The following is a 7135-nucleotide window of genomic DNA, read 5'->3' on the forward strand; positions in this document are numbered from 1 at the left end:
CTGGGAAACAGGAGATCAGAATGTGTACAAATATTGGAAATTTTACTAAGGTTTTTATAAGTATTTAAAATAAAGGCCTTGGCATTAGAGTAAGGATTAAAAGATAGTAAGCTTATTCTTTCCATATTTTCTAACCGTAAGTACAAATATACATAAACTATCACTGCTTCCCTTTTTGTCACTTTCTAGGACTTTCCTTTTCAGTTATCTGATATGTAGTTCATAAACTTGTAACACAAATATCAAGTTTTACATTGAAGATGTTACATTTCAACTGAGTAAAGTGACAATAGGTGTGTCCTTTTCACACTGACTGACAGGTAAACATTACAGAGCAAAATCACCGTCCCGAGGGCAGAGCATAGTCAAGTTTAAGCTTATTTGGGAAATTTATTCCAAATATGATTAGTTGGACAACCAAAGAAGGTTGGTTTTTTTTTTTGTCTGTTTGTTTTTTTGTCTAGTTTACTAGGTCAAAATTTCAGCTTTCATATAAGCACACAGAAAAGATTCATAAGAGAGAAACTGAATATACAAGTATTTTTCCCCTAGGAAATTGCCTAGCTTCCCTTTAATTAAAGCTGATTCTATTTTAAAGGAAGAACCATACTTCTGAGTTTATATTTTTCTGCATCAGAGAAGGAACTTAAAGTGTTCAGCTTCCACAGGGGAAGCATAAGCAGAGAAGTAAACACGGGGAACGTTTTACATTTCAGCCTCTGGGAGGGATTTAGCAATGGTTGTGAATAAGAGAGTCAATCATTGAAAGGCTGAAGCCGCCCAGGAATTCTGTTTCATGTAAGCAAGCCCCCTGCCTGATGTTGGAGAAAGGTATGGTGTGTCATTACCTGCTGATTTATCTTCCTGATGCAACTGAATTAAGAGAATCGTCGATCACTTTGGGTAGTTTAGACATTTTAACAATGTTGATGGTTTTCCATCTGTTTGTGTCCTCTACTATTTCCTTCCTCAGTGTTTCATAGTTCTTAAATATATTTCTAGGTATTTTATTTTCTTTGTTGCTATTGAGAAGGGTATTGAGTCTTTGATTTGGTTCTTAGTTTGACTGTTGTTGGCTTATAGGAATACTACTGATTTCTGTACGTTGATTTTGTAACCTGAGACTTTGCTGGATTTGTTTATCAATTCCAGTAGTCTCATGGCAGAATCTTTGGGGTTTTCTAGATATAAGATTATATCGTCAGCAAAGAGCCATAGTTTGACCTCTTCTGCCCCCATTTGGATGCCCTTGATTTGCTTCTCTTGTCTGATTGCTCTGGCTAGGACTTCCAGCACTATGTTGATAGAGGGCAACCTTGTCTGGTGCCAGTTCTAAGCAGGAATGCTTTCAATTTTTCCCTGTTCAGTATGATGTTGGCTGTGGTCTAACATTCAAATATTTCCAAGTGGGAGAAAGAGTTTTTAACAGTTTTTTTTCAAAATTATTCAGCTCTAATATACCTGAGGAATGTCCATTCACACAGCAACAGTGACTGACCACACAGTGATTCTCCACGGTGAGATTCCTCCCTTCCATGGAGAATTGCATCAGAAATTTAGGAGAGAGCAGATGAGGAGAGAGCTTTGGAAAAACACCCCAAAACCTTAAGGATCAATGAAATGGGAGTAAAATGCCACACTCTATCAATAATCTGATAAAATCAGCCCAGAGACTTCAGGTAAGAATGTGCCATATGGTCCAGCAATCCCATTTCAGGGTATGTATCCAAAAGAAATAAAATCAGTATCTCGAAGATATATCTGCACTCCCATGTTCATTGCAGCATACTTCACTGTAGCCAATATTTGTAAATCACCTAAATCTATCAATGGATGCATGGCTATATACACACACTGGAATATCATTCAGCCTTAAAGAAGGAAATCCTGCTATTTGCAATATGGATGAACCTGGAGGACAGTATATGAAGGGAAATAAGCCAGACACAGAAAGACAAATGCTGCATGATCTCACATGTGGAATCTTTAAAAAAAAATCCAACTCATAGTAACAGAGAGCAGAATGGTGGTTACCAGGGGCTGGCGGGTAGGGGAAAAGGGAAGATATTGGTCAAAGGATACAAACCTTCAGTTATAAGATGAATAAGTTCTGGAAACCTAATGTACAGCATTATTATAGTTCATAATAATGTATTGCTAATAGAGTTACTCTCAAGTGTTCTCACCATGCACACCCACACACGCACACACACGGTAACTATGTAAGGTGATGGATATGCCAATTAGCTTGATTGTGGTATTCATGTCACAATACATACATACATATGTCAAAACATCATATTGTGTATCCTGAATATATACAATTTTTGGTAGTCAACCATAACTAAATAAAGCAAAAAAAAAAAAAAGTACCCATACTGTCCAAGAATTGAGGTGCAGATTTCCTCTGAGAGAACTGTGTCAGGTCTCAGTCTTTAACACTCAGATAATTAATTACCATATTGTATAATCCCCTGGAAACACATTATGATAGGAAGAAATGCAAAAAAACATGAGGACGTTAGGCACCTAGGAGCAGCAGGAAGGAACTGGAACGGAGAGCCTGTGCCTGCTTCCATCTGGGAGCTAATCTAGCGCAGGTGGGCTCAAGAGTGAACCTGCCATGCGGCAATGGAAGGCCTGGGCTATGGATTAAATCCACAGTATCCTCTACTGACTCCTCTAAGACTGTTGATAAATTGCCTAACCCCTGTAAACCTCAGTTTCCTTGTCTCTAAAACATGGAGGTCAAATCCACTCCCATAGCTATTGAAAGAAGTGGCCTCTTCTAAAGTAGTTAGCACAGACTGCTACATCATTAGCTGTTAATGTTAATTGCCATCATTACTGTTATTGTTGTTAGGGAAAAAAAGCAGCACTCATCAGGGACGTGTGACCTGGCTCTAGCAAAAGAGGCCGCTCCTCTTCAACATCCCTGAGGCCCCTCCTGTCCTCTTTCCAGGGTCACTGGAAGATGCACCTTCAGTAAGGAAGTGCCACACACTAGCTCAGGGCAGGAAGCGTGGCTGACCCCAGACTCTGACATGCTCTGGTCCTCTCTTTGTGCATATGAGAAGCCAATAAGAATCTATTACCTAGAAAAAAAATCTGCTGGATATCAACCAAGCATATAAAGTTTTGAATTCTTTTTTCAATTCATAAAACGTATTTAGTGCTTATATAATGGCATAGCTGAATGACACTTCAAATTGGCCAGAAATTGAGAACTTTGAATGTACCATATAATTTCCTTACAGATTTAAATGTTTCTTTTCTCTTCTCTTACTTGAAGAGAAAACGAACTAAAAAAAATTACTGAAATGGGCAAAACTTAAGTATCCAGCATTCAAAAATTTACAGTAATGGGGCAGTAATTCTACAATATACACTCTAGTCATATTAAATATAATTTATAAGATAAAGAGAATTTTGTTTCAATCTAGAAAGTGGGGATTTTAAATTTTCTAAGTATTGTACATTAAAAATGTTAGCTTTTAGGGGAAATTTAAAACTATAGCTTTAAATGCTGTTTGACCTCATGCATCCAAACTAGAAGAATCAAAACAATTGACAGTAATCATTCCTTTGTTTTAACACTGTATCTTTCACATTTTTCCTCTCTATGCATTAATTAATAAAAGTATTTTTTCCCTTAACCAATACAATTAACCTGCAAAAGTAGTATTAAAAAAAATTAATGAAGGATGTCCCCAAAAGACTATGGTATAAGGATCTTAGTTACTTTCCAACTTATCAGTCTATAAAGCAGTTATGAAAATGGTATGTGAAAAAGAATTAAAAATAACCAGAACAGAATTTAAGATTGTGAAAGAACTTCAGCTTACTTGTGTAGAAAAAGAAAACCAAGTCTTTATATTAAAATGGCAAAAATAAATAGGTTTTTCTCCCTGAATTTGCAAAATTGTCACTTGTCATCTGTTAAAATCAAATTTTAATATGGTACAAATAATGGAGCTAATATTGAGTGTGCAGTGATGTGCTGTGAATAGCAAAATATGATCAGGCTTTAAATGATTGATTGATTTATAAAGTTAAAGAGAAATATTTCTAATTAAAATAGAGATTTGGCAAACACCTAGGAGAATAAAATAATATCAATCCTTTGAGAGGTTAGAAAATTGATACAATAAAATATTGAATAAAGATGATAGTAGTGCAATGAAGATTCCATTCAATAATATAAAGTAAGACACAAGATATAGGAAAACTATATTTATAGATGAGAGGTGATATTATAAACTGCTTAATGATAAAGTCCCAGCTTTGTCATACCGGCACGTAGGACACTAACATATGCATGGTGGAATTTCAATAAATGTTTGTTCATGAATAAGTCAAAATTTGTGATTGTTAAAAAAACAATTATTTGAGAGTTTGTTAAATATCATAGTACTAACAAGGACTAGGATAGATTAAATATTGTAAATTGGAATTAGTCAATATCTCAACTTTATTAAGCCTGGAGAAGGGAGTTGATAAGATACCCACAGAGGTTTTTTATACATTTATCTATTCAGCTATTCAGAAAAACATTTACTGAGTGCATCTATTGTTCCAGGAAATATCCTCAGTTCTGGATATTTAACAGCATTTGACAGGTTAGTCCTTGACCTTAAGGATCTTTTAAGGTCAAAGCTTTACTTGTGCTCTGACCACCTAGGCTGATGGATCTCCTGAGAGAACAGGGGTGTTGAGATTTCTAAAATCTTCACTCTGCTGTCATTTCTTTCCTTAAAACCCTTCGAAGTTTTCCCATTGCCTTTAGGATAAAGTTCAAACTTCTCAGAATTGCTCACAACGTCTTTCTTGACTAGCCCTCTGCACATTTTCTGAAATCAGCTACACCTCAGTCTTCTGACACTCTTTGAAGAAGTTATGCGCTTAGTTCCTCTTCCTCAGAAGCCTCTGTCCAAGCTGATCCCTTTGTCTGGAATGCCTTTACCTCTGTTATCCACCAGATTAAACTAAATACATCTGATCAATATTTCAATTCTTGATTTCAATGTTTCTTCCCCATGCAGAAAGGCATATGTGCATGCACACACACAAACACACACATACACACACACACACACGCACATATACAAACCACACCCAAGGCTGAGTCAGTTGCCTATTTTTAGTGTTGTTTCTTTGTATAATTCCTATAATTTTTTGAGTATCTCCATAGTACTTATCACTTAAGTTTGTAAATGACTGTTTTGCCCCAATTGAGTTGCAAGATAAAATCTATTTTACTGAGTGTTGTATAAAAAGTGTTTACCATTTCATCTGGCCATTAGTAGATTCTCAATAAAAATCTTTTTTCTTATAATAGATGACAAAAATACAAAGAAATCACTCTAGAAATGAAGAAGTCCTAAAGCTTCACATAAGACCTTTATATTCCAGATTCTATATCTTCCAATTAGACCTATTTCTGTCTTTGCGCATTTTTCATTTTTGAGTTAAATATTTCCATAAGCTGTATTTTTACAAGTTGCCATATAATGTCACTCATATTTAGGAAGATACAAGATGTTTTCACAAAAGTTACAGATTGAAAAAAAAGCAGAGAGATGTGATGCTCGGTTAGTCCTCAACGTAGTTCTCTTCTCTCCTCAGAGATCAGGCAGGGGTCTGAGTGACCTGCACATTCTGTTGGTCACTGTGAAAAGGAAAGCACAAACATCTTCTACCGACATGATTAAACTGCTCCCTTGCATAGGCCTGGATGAAAACTAACAAATTAGAAAGCCTACAGACCTTGTACGGTAAGAGAAAGGCATTGTTGAACCTAGAGATCGATTTACTTTAGATGAACTATTTTTAATATTTCCTTTGTGTTGCATAAATCCACAAGAGTGTTATTAATTGAATGGAGTTGATAGATTCTGAAATTTTTTTCGGCAGTAATAAATGGGGCCCAGAGCTAGATTAAGACATCCTTTCACTACTTTGGGCATAGCATTTTTTACGAACAGCTGGTTTCTGTTAATAGGCAGATCTTTCCTGCCGGAGCAAGCACATTTGTAATCCCCACCATGCTCGCTGTGTAACTGCCCCAGAGCACATAATCACGGAGTACATTCCCGTTGCTTTACAATAATTTTTTTTTCTTTCAAAGTTGTACGTTTGGGACATACACCATCTATTTTGTACTCTGGTTTCATGCCTTTCTTTAATTAGAGCATCTGATATTTACAGTGGGGAGAAGAAGATAAAGCTAAAGGTGTACAATTGCCTATTTAGAATATATAAGCTCACAAATCCTCAAAATCTAAAGAGTTCTTTGAGATGTTAAAAAATTCAAATTATAGAATCATCTCCTACTGCACATTTAGGAATATTAAAAAATAGGTGATGGCCATAATATATTCAGGATTTGAAAAGCTCAGAAATTTATTGGCTGGGAGTGAGATGACTACCTTATTGCCACTTCACAATTTCACCAAATGTTCCCCAAGGACATTCAGTAATTCATTAGGATTTGGGTTTTTTTTAGTTATATTGGTTTTACTTTTCATTTTAGATAATGATTCTATTCATAATTTGGTTGTGGAAAAACAATCATTGAGCTCAATATTTAATTCACCAAGTAAACATGGTTCATTGCAGTTTCCAATTATGGATTGGTCCACAGCTTCAGTTTGAGTTAATTCCTCTGGGAAGGAGTAAGCTTATTTGAAATACATCAATTTAAAATGTATGGTTATTTGGGAAAATTATTGGTAGAAGATTATCTTTTCCACATTTAAACAGAAGTTGAAGGTGAATGTTTAATCTATTTAGAAGCAAAACAAAATTTTTTAAAATCATTTGAACAGAAAAAAATACATGATGTGATTTTTGAAGTATATAGGAAAGGTTTCTTTTCAAAATACCTTCCAAAGTCAGAAAGAGAACTGAGAACAGTTTGATGAGCAAGTGTAGGTAATACCAGGGAGGAACAAATGGGAGAAAACATGCAGAGCAGTGGGACTGGGGCAGATGACAGGAAGATTGGTTCACTCCCTGCTAGCCCCTGGACCAGCCACTCTCAGAGTGAGGACATCTGGGGGTAGGTAGGGAAGAGAAGCCAGCCAGGAGGACACGGTTTGAGGGGATCAATAGAAGAAAAGTATAGTAGCTAACT

Source organism: Lemur catta, chromosome 11, assembly GCF_020740605.2.
Source record: "Lemur catta isolate mLemCat1 chromosome 11, mLemCat1.pri, whole genome shotgun sequence".
Taxonomy (NCBI): Eukaryota; Metazoa; Chordata; class Mammalia; order Primates; family Lemuridae; genus Lemur; species Lemur catta.